The sequence below is a fragment of the Podarcis erhardii genome (genome assembly GCF_964252035.2).
Source record: "Podarcis erhardii genome assembly, chromosome: W".
NCBI lineage: Eukaryota > Metazoa > Chordata > Lepidosauria > Squamata > Lacertidae > Podarcis > Podarcis erhardii.
The window spans coordinates 13476968-13494565 of record NC_138506.1 but is presented as its reverse complement, the minus strand read 5'-3'; the positions used below and the strand labels follow the sequence as shown (position 1 = coordinate 13494565).

General features: G+C 44.4%; 1 long non-coding RNA gene across 1 annotated transcript in view; it reads right to left on the bottom strand.

The window, feature by feature from the left end:
* LOC309333278 overlaps window positions 1-17307 on the bottom strand; it is a 332363-nt gene extending 315056 nt beyond the window's left edge. Inside the window, exon 1 of the long non-coding RNA XR_014152441.1 lies at window positions 17077-17307. This is a non-coding gene — a long non-coding RNA (uncharacterized lncRNA). The remainder of the gene's footprint in view (window positions 1-17076) is intronic.
* Between the last annotated feature and the right edge of the window lie 291 nt (window positions 17308-17598).

The following is a 17598-nucleotide window of genomic DNA, read 5'->3' as shown; positions in this document are numbered from 1 at the left end:
TACTTGGACATTTGCACAAAAATTCTTACCATCATGGCTGACTCCTGTAAAACTCTTTGGAGAAAACCCATCGGAATGCCTGCAGAACCGGAAAGTAATCATAGCCTCGCCTCCACCCTCTGCAGGAGTGGCCCTTTAAGGAAGGGTAAGAAAGCCTGCAGAGCTAATGCTTGTAAAAGGAGATCCATAGTTGTAAAAAATGTTAAAAAAAGTAAAAACATAAAAAATTTTAAGATAGTGCATTATAAAAAAATGGTTTTTAAAAAGCTTTTTAACCTACTAGAGAGCACAACAGCCTCTGGGATTAGAGGGAACCTGGTGAAGTCTTCAGCCAAGAAGTCAGTTAAACAGGACTTGCCCCCAAACGGTTGTGATGACAAAGCTCTGGATTGTCTAAAACCTTCAATGCTTACTCCACCCCCAAGCTCGAAGCAAGATTTGTTGCCCCAAGATCCATGGTCCTACGTTTTAACTATAGACAACTCCAAATCAAATAAGGAGAGCATTCCAACAAATAAGAACTGGAAGCTGGTGTTGCTCCAAAACAAGCTTGTTTTCTCAAGCTATCCTAAGCCTCCAGGATTTTTATCTCAAGGGGATCGCAAAGTCCATTTACTGAACTTCATTAAGGCATATATGCCAGGTACTTTGAGTAATCCCTCGGAGCTGGACCAAGTGGAATATCTATATTTTGATGGCTTGCTTGCCAGGGCGGTGGTTACATTCCATGATCGGAGAATGGCAAAACTGATATATAAACAGAGAGAACACCTGAAAACAAGTGGTGTAAAAATATCAAGGTACTTTAAAAATGAGGCCTCTCCTATCCCACTATTCACCAGTCCTGCGACCTCGACTGTAACACCTCATCAAATGGCTGAACACCACACTTTAATTGATATAAAAGACACTGAGGACTCGCCTAATCACCACCCAGAGTTACTTATTAATGATCTTCAAAGACCAGACTCGCCCGGGACTTTTTATGAGGCGAGCCAAGGTAATGGGTTCGAAAGTTTTGAAAATAATTTAATTTACTCCTACTGCGCACTACCCCAAGAAACTCAGAACAAAATACTTTATAGACTGAATAACCTTCGCTCTTGCTTGACAAATCTGACGAAGGACCAATCGGGATTACATAATCAAAACATATCTGAGTATGTCTCAGATCAGGCTTCATGCCTCTATCGTCACGAGCTGGACTTATGGGCCGAGAAACCCTCCGTTACCCCAGGTCTAGTGGTTGCTGCGGAGATGAATCCATCCTCTCAGATCCTGGAGCTGAAACGCCCCTCCCATAACCCAGCTCGCATGCAATCCATCCCAGAGGCAAACCTGGTCACTACATTAGCTTGGGATAAAATGAGAGAATTAAATGAGACTGAATTGGGCTCCCCAAATAAAGTGCCCAGCATGGGTGCTCCAGGTTGCAACCCTAGCATTCCACCCTCCTCAAATGTGAGCATTCTGAATACATCTTTAAATATCATTGAATTACCACCTGAACTATATGATCCCGCTGAAAGGGATAATAGTAAGAACCAGAGGAACTTGGTGTGACATTCGGAATGCACCACGCATACCTCACTAGCACCCTTAAATCAAAGTTCTCTCCAAACTCTTTCTATTATGTCCTGGAATGTAGCTGGACTTTGAAGTAAACTAGCTGATCCTGATTTTATAAATTTTCTTCAACCTTATGATATAATACTTCTGCAGGAAACCTGGTCTCTTAAACCTTTAAATATTCCTAATTTTATTACCTATAATTTACCTGCTACTAAAATGTCAACAAAAGGTCGCCCTAAAGCTGGTTTGATCTGTGGTATTAAACAGTCTTCTAACCTTAAAATTAATTATACCAGAAATATTGGACAGTATGCACAACTGTTATCACTTACCGTTGTATACAGGGAAATTTTTCTTCTAAATATATATTTTCCTCCCATAGAGTTGGAAATCAGACCAGATTATGGTTGGAATTTAGTCTCTGAAGAGTTCTATTTAATACGTAGTAAATCTCCAAATATTCCCCTGATTGTAATGGGAGACACCAATGCTCGAATTGGATCAGACAATACAGCTCTCTATAAACGCTATGGCTCAAATCTAGCTGAAGATGCCCCTCTTCCATTGAGAATAGGGAGGAATTCTAAGGACATCGTTATTAATAAAGCGGGAGGAAAACTTCTACAATTGGTTTTAGAATTGAACCTCTCATTTTTGAATGGCTCATTGTGGCCGGATATTCCAGGAAATTTTACTTTTAGCTCCAAAAGGGGTAGGAGCGTAATCGACTATTCTCTAGTTTCCGTTGAAATGTTAAATGAAATTGCCTCTTTTACAGTTGTACCTCGCTCAGAGAGTGACCATTTCCCAATAGTTTTAGAGATGTACAGGAATCCTAGAAATAATGATATTAGACCTCCTATTAGTATTGATAAGACTATTTATGCCAAAAGAATTTATATAAGTGATAAAAATAGGGAGGATCTATTAGCAGTATTTGAAAATAACCCAGTTCTTCCGGAACTTGTGGCTAACCAAAATTTGTTGCCCTTGGAGGATAATGATTGTTACTACAAGACTATCCAGGAATTATTTTCTTCTTTTTTAGACTCTCAGCCCAGCAACAAACCTTTAAATAAGTATAACTGGTTCGATAAAGATTGTATTAACTATAAGAAAGAACTTAGAACTTGTCTAAAAGAAGCCTATATTACCAACTTTCAAGGTCTCTGGAAGACTTATTTTGAAATGAAAAATGCTTTTAAGAACATGCTCCTGGAAAAAAAATCTGAGTTTGCACTAGCCAAATGGTCTAAAATTGTTACTGCATTAGAAATTAAAGATACTAAAACTTTTTGGTCACTCCTCTCAATAAAAGATACCACTGAGCTCCCTAATATAAGCGATGAGGTTTGGATTTCACATTTTACTGCTGTTTTTTATGATCACCAAGTTTGTAAAAAGGAAAATGTTAAAGTTTCTTTGGCAAAAACCACACAATTTCAAATTACTGTTGAGGAGATGAAAAGGATAATCTTTTTGTTTAAGCAAGGGAAATCACCGGGTATGGATGGCATCCCAATAGACCTGTTGAGATTAGATATAGAATGGTGGGCCATTAAACTTGTGCCGCTTTTTAATTCTATCTATCAATCAGCCCTTGTACCTAAGTCATGGAACAACTCAATAGTGGTACCGATCTTTAAAAAAGGTGATAGGAATTGCCAAGAGAATTACAGGCCTATAAGTTTGCTACCATGTATAAGCAAAATCTATGCCAAATCTCTGCTTATTAAATTGGAAGAATGGATGCTGACAAAAGGTCTACCTGGTAAAGAGCAGGCTGGTTTTAAGGCAGGCTCGTCAACTCTTGACCAGTGTCTAGTGTTGAGTCATCTTGTGGATAAATATGTCATGAGAAATAAACGAAAACTCTTTGTGGCATTTGTGGATTTAAAAAGTGCCTTTGATTCGGTCGACCGCCACAAACTATGGACTAAACTAGAACACCTTGGTATTGACCCATATTTACTTACACTGATTCAAAGTTTACATTCTAATAACCAAATATATGTTAAAGCATCAAAAGATGGTAGACTTGCAGGACCTATTCTGAATAATCGTGGAGTTAGGCAAGGCTGTATCTTGGCCCCTACCCTATTTAATCTTTTTTTATCTGACCTACCATTATTCCTTCAAAACGCAACCACTCATACTCCTTATTTAAACAATTGCCCACTCTCTCTACTACTTTATGCAGATGATGCTGTAATTATTTCACTCTCTGTTTTGGGTTTAAAAAAAATTATTTAAGAGTTTCTCAAACTACTGCTCTCTTAATAATCTCAAAATTAATTATGATAAGACAAAGATTATGCAATTCAGAAAGAGAGGGAACCCAAAAGGATGTATAATTAATGGACATCTAATACAGGAAGTTAAGCACTTCAATTATCTGGGAATCACATTCAAAAATAATATGAATTGGAATACACATATATGTGCTGCTATAGCTAAGGCCAAAGTGACAGCCCACCATATAAAATCCTATATTTTTTTCTCCAGTAGGAAACAGATTCATCCCAGCTGTATTGCAAGTGATTGATATGAAACTTTGTGCCCAACTTCTTTACGGCACACCAGTGTGGATTTCAGGTGACCTCAAGAGGTTGGATAAATTTCACACTTCCCTTCTGAGGTCATTATTAGGACTTGCAAACTCAGTAAAATATGAAACAATATGTTGTGAGCTGGGAATATTGCCTTTATCAGTTAGAGCATGGCTGAGGACCTTGAAATATTGGATCTTCCTCCATTATAGAGCCCTATCCCCTAATTCTCTACTTTACGATCTTTTAAGTGATAGTGCAATCTACAATCTATCACTGATATGTAGGAGAAAACTGGATTCTATAGGGCTCATTCTAACTGACTTTGAAATCTCTGATCCCAAAGATACATGGGAAATTATTAGGAAGACTCTCACAGAAAAAAGTGTTCTCGCCATGCTTGAGGTTGCAAAGCACAGCACCTGCTCTCCCATTCACTTAAATCTCCCTTTGTGTAGAGATTTCCAAAAGGGATACATGACAAATCTGAAGAATCATGAATCGCGTAGGCTGTTTATGTTGGCCAGATTTAACATGTTTCCCTCGGTGGTAGTGAGAGGAAGATATTTAGCTATCCCAGAATCTGAGCGTCTCTGCCAATGCAGGAAAAAGGAACTCGATACTCTAGAGCATATATTCTTCTCCTGTGATTTTGGCAGTTATGCCAGAATACAATTATATGAGGCCCTAAAATTCAATAAACAGATTTGTACTCAACCAACTATCCAGGACATGCTGGCGGACAGCGATGATCAAATTACTTTAATAGTGGCCGAATTTTTAAGAGCTGTCCATGATGAAAGAATGGGCCATGACAAAGAGACTTAGTGGTTTTTAATGGTAGGTGACGTTGCTGTGTTGTATTATTAATTTATATTAAATTGTATTATATTATTCATGCACATTGATTAATTTCTGGGAGTTAAGAATAGGACTAGGATAAATTGTGTTTGCTGTACCCGTATTTTATACAGTTTGTATATGTTGTTTGTCAATGTGTGGTGTGCTATGCCTAATAAAGGATTTTGAATAAAAAATTATTATTATTATTATTATTATTATTATTATTATTATTATTATTATTATTATAGCATCCATCAGGTTTAGTTTGGTTAACACATCAGCGATTTTCTGTGACTGGTGTACTAAAATATTACCATCTTGGTCGAAATAAGACCCAAGATGGCGACGGCTTAGCAAGCAGGCTTCGGAGCTCCGCAGATAACAGGACTGTAATTAGCGTTGACTGCCACCCAGGGAAGTAATTTTTCCTTTTAACTTCTCTACTTTTAAACTTACCAACCTACTGAGATTCTTTTTTTAAAAAATAATATTTATTAACAGGTTTTTTTTTAATTACAATGCCAATAAACAATACAATATAACACATCTCTTAACATAATTTTCTTAACTTCTTTGGACTCCCTCGCATCTCCCGCTCCTGCGTACCTGACTATAAATTTTTATCCAGCAAATTTATCCCCTTGTTTCTATTCTTATTATCTGATTTTCAATATTGTATCTCTAGTTTTAGATATCCTTTATTCAGATCTTAAAAGTTCAAATATAACCTGAAAATTATCCAAAAATTTGTCTTTTCTTAAATTTAGCTTATCTTCATATTTCACTTCATCTAGCTTATCGGTGCCAAGTTGTTTATATTCTAGCATCCTTCTTAACATTCATACAATTTACAATACTTTTGTAGATAAATCTTGAATTTCTTCCAATCTTCTTCCACTGTCTCTTCTCCCAGGTCTCGGATTCTGCCAGTCATCTCAGCCAGTTCCATATAGTCTATCAGTTGCATCTGCCATTCTTCCAGTGTGGGTAAATCTTGGGTTTTCCAATGCTTAGCGACAAGTATCCTTGCTGCTGTTGTTGCATACATAAAAAATGTTCGGTCCTTCTTTAACACCTTCTGGCCGACAATACCCAGAAGGAAGGCCTCTGGTTTCTTAGGGAAGGTATATGTCAGGGAACTGCCATCGGAAGAACAGGTGGTGGAAAGGCTCCAGGAGAATAGGAGAGACTCTGCAGCAGAAGAGGGAACCAGTAGGGGGGGAGCAGGAGCTCCAAGGGAAAGGGAGTCGGAGGGGAGGCTCTGGGATACTTCCAGTGAGAACAGTGAGGAGATATCAAGGCCCCCTTTAGGGACCCCCACCCCTCGCCGGAAACTGTCACGCAGAGAATCCAGGAGACGCGTTTCCGTTAAACAGCTTTTATGTTGGAAACGTTTCCGCAGACGCCCACTGTCGGATTCTAACAGCGACTGACGGAGCCATGCCAAAGGGCTCCGCTCAAGGCAGAGCTTTGCTACGCTGAGCAAACTCTGAGGGACCAACCCTTTTAAGCACAAGCAGCTCATTATCCCATCACAGCAATCCGACAGTCTCTGAAAGCAGCTTGTGCAAGGAGAGGCATCATGAGCAACCCAGCCGGAGCCGGAGAAGGGGGAGCAGCTGCAGCCGGTCCAAGCCTGGAAGAAAGGTACAGGATGTTGGAGGTCCAGTTAGCTCTGCAAACGGCTAGGCTTGAGGAGAGGAGGGCTCACGATGCAGAAAAGGGAAAAGCCACCCAACTCTCGAGGAAGGTGCCAGGACTGGTGCAGAAGTTTGGGGGTGATCCCAGGAACTATCAAGCCTTTAGGACAGAGATGCAATATGCCCTCAATCTGCAGTTTGATGATTTTCCTGATGAGGAATCGAGGGTAGCGTTTGTGATTGGCCATCTCGAAGGGGGGGCGAAACACTGGGTGAGACCCCTAATGGCAGCCAATAATGAGGTCCTAAAGGACACAAGGAAGTTTTTTCGCGCCATGGATTTGATGTTCTCCAGCGAGATTGAGCAGGGAGTGGCGTGCAGACAGTTAATGGCGTGTAAACAAGGGAACCGATCTGTCCGTGAGTACTGGACTGAGTTCATCATGTTGATCCATAAATTAAGTTGGGATTTGTCAGCGAAACCGATACAAATGCTGTTCGAAGAAGGACTATCATCGGCAGTGAAAGACGAACTTTCCCGGGCGCCCAGGGCGGAGTCTATGGACCAGCTGACTAAATCCGCGCTGGCCATAGGAGCACGCCAGGAGGCCAGAGCCTTGGAGAAGCGGGAAGGGAAAGGGGAGCGTTGGAGGGATTTCCGCATTCCAGAGATTCCAGAGCAGCCTTCCCCACCAGCAGAGCCGATGGAAATTGGAACAGCGCACGCGCGCAGTTTCAAACCCCAGTGAAGGGCGGAAGAAGGAGGGAAAAGGCGCCAAGAAATGTTTTCTCTGCCAACAGCCAGGTCACTTTGCCAGAGTTTGTCCGCAAAGAAAGGAATGGCAAGGGATGGCGGGAGCTGTTGGGGAGGAGGCGGAGGGAGCTAAGGAGCAAGTAAAAGCCAACGCCTGGCTGCCACCATCGGGGCACAGCAGCCAGGCCAAGGAACAGTGAATGTGCCCACGCCGGAACCACCAAGACCAGCTCTTGTAATAGAGGTGTTGCTAGAGCTGGCAAACGGACACCCACTAAAGGTGAAGGCGCTATTGGACTCAGGCAGCTCCTGCAACTTTATGAGTAAGGAGTTTGCAGCCGAACACCAGATACAGACTATCCCCTTAAATAACCCTCTGCAGGTGACCACGATTGATGGGAGGGCGTTGTTGGGAGGAGAAGTTAACCAGCAGACTGTCCCCATGATAATGAAGGTGGCAAGGCACACAGAACTGATAGGGTTTAATATAGCCACCTTGGGAGGAGCGCCCATTATTTTGGGAATGAGCTGGCTAGCGCTGCATGATCCGCTAGTGGGATGGCACCAGAGGGTGGTTTCCTTTGGGTCAGCGCATTGCCTGGCACATTGCACGGAGAGGGAGAGCCAAGTAGGCACCCAAGCCACGCTAGCAAGGATGGAAGTAACAGACCAAGGGAGGGTACCACGACAATACGCCGACTTGGCTAATGTCTTCAGCGAAAGGGAAGCAGATAAACTACCCCCGCACAGACCCTTTGACTGTCAAATCAACTTACTCCCAGGAGCACAATTGCCAGTGGGCAAGCTGTATGCAATGTCAGACAGGGAGATGCAGGAGTTAAGGGAGTTTATAGACAAGAACCTCAAGCGAGGGTTCATCAGGGAGTCACGAGCGGTGGGGGGTAGCCCAGTGTTTTTTGTGGACAAAAAAAATACAGATAAACCGAGATTGGTCGTAGACTTCAGGGCCCTAAATGCCGTGTCCGAACCAGTGGCTTTCCCCATGCCCAGAATCGATGACATTCTGACCCGGGTGAGGAAAGGGAAAATTTTTACCAAGCTGGACCTAAGGGGGGCGTACAACCTGATACGTATGAGAAAGGGAGACGAGTGGAAAACCACTATGTTCACCCCTTTGGGGGCCTTTGAATACCTCGTTATGCCCTTCGGCCTCCAGGGGGGGTCGGCCGTTTTTCAATCGTTCATGAATCACGTCCTAGGACCATTGCTTTACAAGAACTGCGCAGCGTTCTTAGATGACGTACTAGTGTACTCAGAGAATGATGAGCAGCATGTTGAGATGTACGAGAGGTACTGAGCAAACTGCAAGAAAACCAGCTGTGGGTGAAACTGGAGAAGTGTCAGTTTCACACCAGAGAGGTGGAATTCCTGGGGTACCGGTTGTCAGACAAGGGGCTGGCCATGGATCCTAGCAAGGTTCAAGCGGTACTGGAATGGAAACCACCGAAAACTAAGAAAGACGTGCAAAGGTTCTTGGGTTTCGGAAACTTCTATCGGAAGTTCATCAAGAACTTTTCCCACTTAACGGCCCCCATCACGGATTGTCTCAGCAGTAAGAAGAAATTTGTCTGGACGGAAGAAGCGCAGCGAGCGTTTGAAAGGTTAAAGAAGGCGTTTGCTTCAGAAGAACAACTCTTACACGTGGATCTGCAGCAGCCAATGAGAGTGGAGACTGACGCGTCAGACAGAGCGGTGGGTGCAGTGCTCCTACAGCCGGGAAAGGATACGTCAGAATGGAAACCGTGTGCCTTCTTCTCGCGGAAGTTGAACAAATCCGAGAGGAACTATACAGTGCACGACAGAGAATTACTCGCCATCCATGAAGCGTTCCGGAGATGGCGACACCTGTTGATTGGGGCGCAGCACAAGTGTCCGAGTTGCCTCTAGGTCCCAGCTCACAGAGGACCAACGCTAGTCAGTAATAACGTATAAAAGTCTTTCTTGAAGATTAGTTTCCATTTCCAAACCGCAGCGTGCAACTCTACGTCTTAGAACTTAGACCGGCGAAGCTCCATCTGAGTCTCCGCCTCCTAGACACCAGTTTAAGACTCTAGCCTTACTCCACCTCTTCCGTTGTTCTTTCCTCCTCTGGGTCCTTCTGCCCCCTGGGGTTTCCTCCTTTCTGGACTCTTCTGACGCTGACCCCCCTGAGTCTTGCCCCTCCTTCCGGCGGGCTTTAGGACCTGGCTCCCTATCCGGGCTACCTGCTGTGCCGCTCGCCTGTACATTTGAACTTGGCGCGCGCGCCCAGCAGGTAACTTTCCTCTTGACCGTTTCCCCGCTCTCCGATGGAGGCGTGGTCAATCCTGACTCATCTCCTCTCGCTGGTGGTGAGAACACTGTTCCCGATGCCTGGGACTCCTCCCCCCCACTGCGCTCTGGTGGGGAAGCTGGTCCTGATTTCCAGCTGCTGCTTTGGGAGTCCCCGCTGGCCCCTTCCTTCTGGGGTTTCCCCCTTGGCACCCCCCTTGCCCTGGCCATCGGCGCTCCCTTCTGTGAATCTTCCGATTCGCTGGAGAGGCTCATGGAATCCCTCTGACCACTGTCACCGCCTACGCTCCCCTCGGATTCCTCCCCCTCGCTCTCCATTTCCTCCCTCTCCTGTGCCTCTGCTCCTGAGCCCCTGACAACAAGGTTCAAGTGCGGACAGACCACAAAAATCTAGAATACTGGAGAACAGCCCGAGTACTGAACCAGAGACAAGTAAGATGGGCGCAAGAGTTCTCCAAGTTCAATTTTGAAATTCGCTACGTGCCAGGGCCAGAGAACATCAGGGTGGACGCTCTCTCCCGAAAACCTGAGTACTTGGAGGGGGAGGGAGCGGCGGAGGAAAGACATATCATCCCCGAGGACCACTGGGTTTGTGGGGCGGCATTGGTGGGGCAAAGAGAACTGGTGGAGGGTACCGAGAACGATGAATGCGCCCAAGAAAAGCTCAGGGAACTCAGGGGAACAGGGGAGAACACAGGGGGTTTTGAGGAAAAGAACGGAAAGTTGTATTACAAAGGGGCACTCTACATACCAGATGGGGAACTAAGAGGCCGAGTGCTCAGACAGTTACACGACAGCACCACGGCGGGGCACTTCGGGCAGCACAAAACCATGTGGTTGGTTACCAGGGAGTTTTGGTGGCCCAAGGTGAGGGAAGACGTGCGGGAGTATGTCCGGGGATGCGACAGGTGCCAGAGAGCAAAAGGAGAGAGGCTGGCACCAGCGGGGCTATTAGAACCCTTACCCACACCAGAAAGACCATGGGAGATGGTATCCATAGATTTTATGACAGATCTGCCAAACTCCAAAGGAAAAACAGCTGTCATGGTGGTGGTGGATCTATTAACTAAGATGTGCCATTTTATAGCCTGTTCACATGCAGTCACAGCGGAAGAAACCGCAAAGTTGTTTGTAAAGCATATTTTCAGGTTGCATGGCGCCCCCTTGAGGGTGGTCAGCGACAGAGGGAAACAATTTACTTCCAGGTTCTGGAGGAAGCTAATGAGCTTGCTGCACGTGGAGGTAAGTTTTTCCACCGCCAGACACCCAGAAACAAATGGGCAGGCAGAGAGGGCAAACGGGGTTTTGCAACAATACCTGAGGTGTTATGTAAAGGACAGAGAAAATGATTGGGTAGATAAGTTACCTCTGGCAGAATTTGCCTACAACAACGCGGAGAACGTGTCCACAGGGATGAGTCCCTTTCTGGCAAATTATGGATGTCATCCTCGGGCATTTCCAGGAGAAGGAGGGGAGAGGTGGAGTGTACCAGCGGCGGAACATTTTGTTGAAGAGATGGAAGCGATCCACCGTCAGCTCCAACTCAACTTAGAGAAAGCCAAAGGAGCAAAGCAGACAGAAATAGGAGGGAAGGTGAAACCATAAGGGTGGGTAACCGGGTGTGGCTATCCACCCAAGGACTGCCGTTCAAGGGAGGGTGTAAGAAATTGAGACCCAAACGGTTGGGACCCTTTGAGGTCATACAACAGGTCAACCCAGTAGCATTCAAACTCAGATTGCCCAGTCACATGAAATTGCACCCAGTATTTCACAGGTCATTACTGTCGCCGTACCGAGAGGGACGTGAGTGGGGGGAACATGAGAGGGAGGTCACCCAAACACCCGTCATAGAAGAGAGAGAACGCAACATGGACGTGGCAGGAATAATTGATTCCAGGTGGAAGGGGGATCAGGTGGAATACTTGGTAGAATGGGAGGGGGAGGAAGAGTCAGAAAACACATGGGTACCGGCAGAGGAAGTCAATGACGAGATTTTAATAGAAACGTTTCATCGGCGTTTCCCAAGAAAACCGCAGCCAGTGGCACGATTTAGGAGGGAACACTTTGGGACCACCGATGAGGAAGGGGAGTTTGAAGGGTTCCCAGAGTCAGGGGTGGAGGAGGAAGCAGACTCCGACGAAGAAGAGGAAGACGGGGAAAGAGACGGAAAGCCGTGGCTAGAAGTGTTTGAATCCTCTGATGATGAGGAGAGTTCCTTCCGGGGCTTTCCATCCTCACCGCCAGTAGGAGAGGAGGCGGGAGGGGGTGAAGGGGGCCCTGGGGGGGAGGTGGATGTCAGGGAACTGCCATCGGAAGAACAGGTGGTGGAAAGGCTCCAGGAGAATAGGAGAGACTCTGCAGCAGAAGAGGGAACCAGTAGGGGGGGAGCAGGAGCTCCAAGGGAAAGGGAGTCGGAGGGGAGGCTCTGGGATACTTCCAGTGAGAACAGTGAGGAGATATCAAGGCCCCCTTTAGGGACCCCCACCCCTCGCCGGAAACTGTCACGCAGAGAATCCAGGAGACGCGTTTCCGTTAAACAGCTTTTATGTTGGAAACGTTTCCGCAGACGCCCACTGTCGGATTCTAACAGCGACTGACGGAGCCATGCCAAAGGGCTCCGCTCAAGGCAGAGCTTTGCTACGCTGAGCAAACTCTGAGGGACCAACCCTTTTAAGCACAAGCAGCTCATTATCCCATCACAGTATACTTAAATACCTTTTTCAGCTCATTATATATCATTTCTCAGAAAGCCTTCACTCTAGGGCAGGTCCACCAGAGGTGAAAGAATGTTCCTTCATTTTCTTTACATTTCCAACATTTATTATCAGACAAGTGGTATATTTTTGCAAGTTTGACTGGGGTCATATACCATCTATATATCATTTTCATAACATTTTCTTTCAAAGCATTACATGCAGTAAAATCCAGCCCAGTATTCCACAACCTCTCCCAGTCCTCAAACATGATGTTATATCCAATGTCCTGTGCCCACTTTATCATGGCCGATTTGACCGTTTCATCTTGCGTGTTCCATTTTAACAGCAAGTTATACATTCTTGAAAGTACCTTAGTCTTAGGCTCTAACAGTTCCGTTTCTAACTTCGATTTTTCCACCTGGAATCCTAACTTTTTGTCAAGTTTAAAAACTTCTTTTATCTGAGCGTAGTGTAACCAATCTCACACTTTGTCTTTCATTTTCTCCTGACTCTGCAATTTCCAGTTATCACCATCTTTTTCTAGTATTTCCCAATACTTCGGCCATTTGGCCTCCATACTGAGTCTTTTCCGGGCCTTAGCTTCCAATGGTGAAAGCCACCTTGGAGTTTTATTTTCCAGTAAGTCTTTGTATTTTGTCCAGACATTAAACACTGCTTTTCTGACAATATGGTTCTTGAAAGTCTTATTAATCTTGACCTTGTCATACCATAAATATGCATGCCAACCAAAAGCATTATTAAAACCTTCCAAATCTAATACATCAGTGTTTTCGAGAAGCAGCCAATCTTTTAGCCAGCAGAAAGCTGCTGATTCATAGTACAACCTTAAGTCTGGCAGGGCAAAGCCCCCTCTTTCTTTCGCGTCAGTTAATATCTTAAACTTAATTCTGGGCTTTTTGCCCTGCCAGACAAATTTAGAAATATCTCTCTGCCACTTCCGAAAGCACTCTGTTTTGTCCACAATCTGCAAAGTTTGAAACAAAAACAGCATTTTTGGCAATACATTCATCTTAATAGCAGCGATTCGGCCTAACAAGGAAAGTTTCAATCTTGTCCAACTTTCTAAGTCTCTCTTCATTTCTGACCAGCATTTCTCATAGTTGTCCTTAAATAGACTCAAATTTTTTGCTGTTATGTTTACCCCTAGGTATTTTACTTTTTTAACCACGTTTAACTCTGTCTCTTTCTGAAACCTTTCTGACTCTGTAGCTGTCAAGTTTTTTTCCAATACCTTAGTTTTTTGTTTATTTAATTTAAATCCCGCCACCCGACCAAACTCTTGAATCAATTGTAATACTCTTTTCGTACTAGATTCTGGCTCCTGTAAAGTCAAAACCAAGTCATCTGCAAAAGCTTTAAGTTTGTACTGTTTCGCTCCGACCCAGATTCCTTCAACCAACTGGTCTCCTCTAATCATATTCAAGAGCACCTCCAGGACCTAAATAAATAACAATGGGGAAATAGGGCAGCCTTGTCGTGTCCCTTTTTCAATTTTAAACTCTTCTGTAACCACATTGTTGACTATCAATTTGGCCTTTTGTTCTGAATAGATTGCATCTATCCCATTTTCGAATCCCCGTCCCACTCCCATCCCTTCCAAGTTTTTCTTCATGAATTTCCAGGAAATATTGTCAAAGGCCTTCTCCGCATCTATAAAAATTAACACAGCTCTTGTATTAATGTTTGTTTGCAAGAGTTCCAAAATGTCGATAATATTCCTAGTATTAGCAAACAAATGTCTACCTGAGAGAAAGCCTGCCTGGTCCTTATGAATTACTTCATTTAGAACTTTTTTAAATCTACTTGCTAAAATGTCTGCAAATATTTTGTAATCCACATTTAAAAGGGAGATGGGACGATAATTCTTGAGTTGTGTCTTTTCCGTTTCCAGTTTGGGTATCAATGTGATGAAAGCCTCTTTCCACGATTCCGGCGCCTTCTTCCCCTCCAAAATTTTGTTGCCTACCTCCATCAGTGGTTGTATCAAATAGTCTTTCAATGTCTTATAATACTTGGAGGTAAGCCCATCTGGCCCTGGAGATTTGCCCAATTGCATGTTCTGAATGGCTTGTTCAATCTCTTGTCGTGTTATTTTGCAGTTCAGGATTGATCTGTTTTCTTGTGACAATTTTGGTAGTCCATTCTTTATCAAAAATTGTTCTATCTCAGCCTCATCTTGCGGCCCTTGAGTATACAGTTGTTTGAAATACACTTTCTAATCTCCGTAGGGTTCTGTATGTTTCTTCCTTCAATCTCTAAGTTTGTAACTGTGTTCATTTTTTGTCTCTTCTTCAACTGCCATGCTAGCAGTTTCCCACATTTATTTGCCGATTCAAATGTTCTTTGTTTCATTAGTTTAACTTTCCACTCTATTTCCTGGTTTATCAATTTGGAATATTGTGCTTGATAAAGTTTAATTTCTCTCAGAATCGGCTGTGACTTCGGTTTTGATCTTAATTTCTTCTCACATTCTTTGATTTTCTCCAAAATAATGTCTTTTTTCTCATTTTGTGTCCTTTTCTTAACAGCATTCTGTTGTATCAAGAACCCCCTCATCACAGCCTTGCTTGCGTCCCAGATAATTCTTTTTTCCACCGTCGTGTTCAAATTTATCTCGAAATAATCTTTCAAAGCTTTTTGGGCCTTCTTAGTAATCTCCTAATCTTGAAACAAATTGTCATTCATCTTCCATCTGAAGGAGCCAGCTGGTAGTAGTCTCATATCCATCTTTACTGCATTATGGTCGGAGCAGGTCTTTGGGCAGATTTCCACCTTTCTGATCTTAGGTGCCAGACCTCTAGATATCCATATTTGGTCAATTCTTGTCCATGTCAGTTGGGCTTCAGAAAAGAATGTTCCCTCTCTTCCCAAGGGGTTCTTTGTCCTCCAAATGTCAATCAAGTCCATATTGTCAGTCAGTTCAAAGAAAGTCTTAGGTAGTCTGCCATCTTTTGTAACATTTTGGCTTTGTGACTTGTCCATGTTGGTTGATACCACCCCATTCATATCGCCCATCATTATGATGTTGTCATAGTCCAGATAATCCAGCATACTCTCATGCAACTTCTTGTAAAATTCTGATTTCCCCTCATTCGGTGCATAAATTCCTAGTATTAAAAGCTTCTCTCCTTGATATTGTATCTCAATTGCCAAAATTCTTCCTTGCTCATCTTTGAATACAAATTTTGGTGACAGGCTCTCCTTTGCATAGATCACCACTCCTCTTTTCTTCACTCTGTCCAAGGAAATAAATTCTTGGCCTAATCTTTGTTAGATGTTTAAGCTTAACTAATTGGTTTACGACCCCAATTAGCTGCAGTTTATAGCGGTCCGGCACGCTCCTCACACCAAGCTGTGCCGATCTGCGTCTCTCCGGTTTCGCCTTGCAGAGTAAAACACAGCGGAAAGGCTGTTGCTTCAGATCCATGCAAACACACGAAGCGTTAGTGTGTTTATTTATTTATCAGTCCTTTATTGCAGCAGAATATTTACAACTCAGCATTTCTTAGATTCTCCTGGGCTGCTTTCAGCCATGGCCACCGTCTCTCTCGGAAGCAGAGACGGAACAGTGAGGAACAACTCCTCCCTCTTTCAGAGTCACGCGACAGGAATTGAGGGACGTCACACAGAACTCTTTAACCCTGTGAGTTCTGAAAACACTAACACCCCCTCTTCCCTCCATTCCTGAGGTGACCTGGGTGTTTACCTTTACAGACCTCTGTGAGATCAATCCCTTCCCCAATGCCTTGCGCCCTCTCCTGGCGTTCCTGTCAGGCATCTGTGGAACATCCTCACAACTCTCAGATTCGCACTGTGCGAAACCTACCCACGCACCTGTGGCCTGATACCTCTCAGGTGGAATACCCTTCGTTGTGCGACTGGACCGCCTGGGCACAAACTCAGGTATTTCCTCTGACTCACTGCGGCCAGCAGGTGTGTCCTCTGCATCACGGGATTCCCCCTCTGACTTAAAGCGTCTTCGAATCCTTTGCATTACACTAACAGGAGAACTAGGCTCACTCTTGGGCTCTCTTTTTACAACTTGTGGAGATGCCCCATCCTGTTCCTGACTTTGGTCAGTGAGCTGATCGTCATCAGCAGACTCAGCCTCTCCTTCCTCCTCATCAGAACCTTCCTGCTCTGAATCAGAAAGACATTCTGAGAACATCACGCTTTGCAGGAGTCTTTGACCTTTCATCCTGCTCATAGAATTCAGCATGTTTACTGATCAGCAGCTTACTCTGATCACCTGATGGGTACGCAAACCTCCATGCTTTAGAAACCGGCTCATACCCACAGACGATCATTTTCTGGAACTTGGGTTCACCTGGCCCTCGCAAAGCCTCAGGCACCGGCACAGATGCAACAGACCCAAAAGAACGCAGAAAGTGAATCTGGGGTTTCCTGCCGTGCAACAAGAAATAAGGTGTGTCACCTACCACTGAATTGTAGATCCGATTCCAGGTGAAGCTCACATACTTGACTGCCTCCATCCAAAAACTTGGAGGTAACCCAGAGTCTGACAGCATCACCTGTGCAGCCTTAACCAGAGCCTCACTCCTGAGCTCTGCCACCCCCCTCTCTTGAGGAGAAGTCACCTTGTGACGTATCCCTCTCTGGTGAAAGAACTTCTGCAAAGCAGACCCAGTAAACTTTGCACCTCTGTCACTAGTGACTGCTTGCACTTTGGTGGAGAACCTTAGTTCCACCTCCTCAATCCAACTTTTAATCAGCTGTGCTGCATCTTCCTTGGATTTGAGAGCATGAGTCCAGGAGTTCTGCGAAAAACTATCCTGCATCGTCAGCAGAAACCTGGCCCCTCCCAGACTTGGTTCCTTCATGGGACCCAACAGATCTATGTGCACAAGTTCAAAAGGTTTTGTGGTTACCCTCTCCACCCTGGGGTAACTGCACCCTTTTATCTTTGCCTTTCTGCAAGCCTTACAACTTATGGCTCTCCCACATTCCTGAATTTTACAGCCTTTGGTACACTCCTGTAACACCTGAAGTTCTTCAAGAGAACTATGAGCTGTCTTCCTGTGCCAAGCACACGCACATGAAACATGAGTGGGAACTGTAGCACGCAGGGCTTGTGCCCTCTTAACCTTCCCCTCACCCTCCAGAGGCGTTTTAAGAATGAAGAGATCATTCTGCCCCTTTGCAACTTTAACAAGCTGCTTCCCTTCTTTGGAGATTGTGCAAGTATCATTTTCAAAAGAAACCTTAAACCC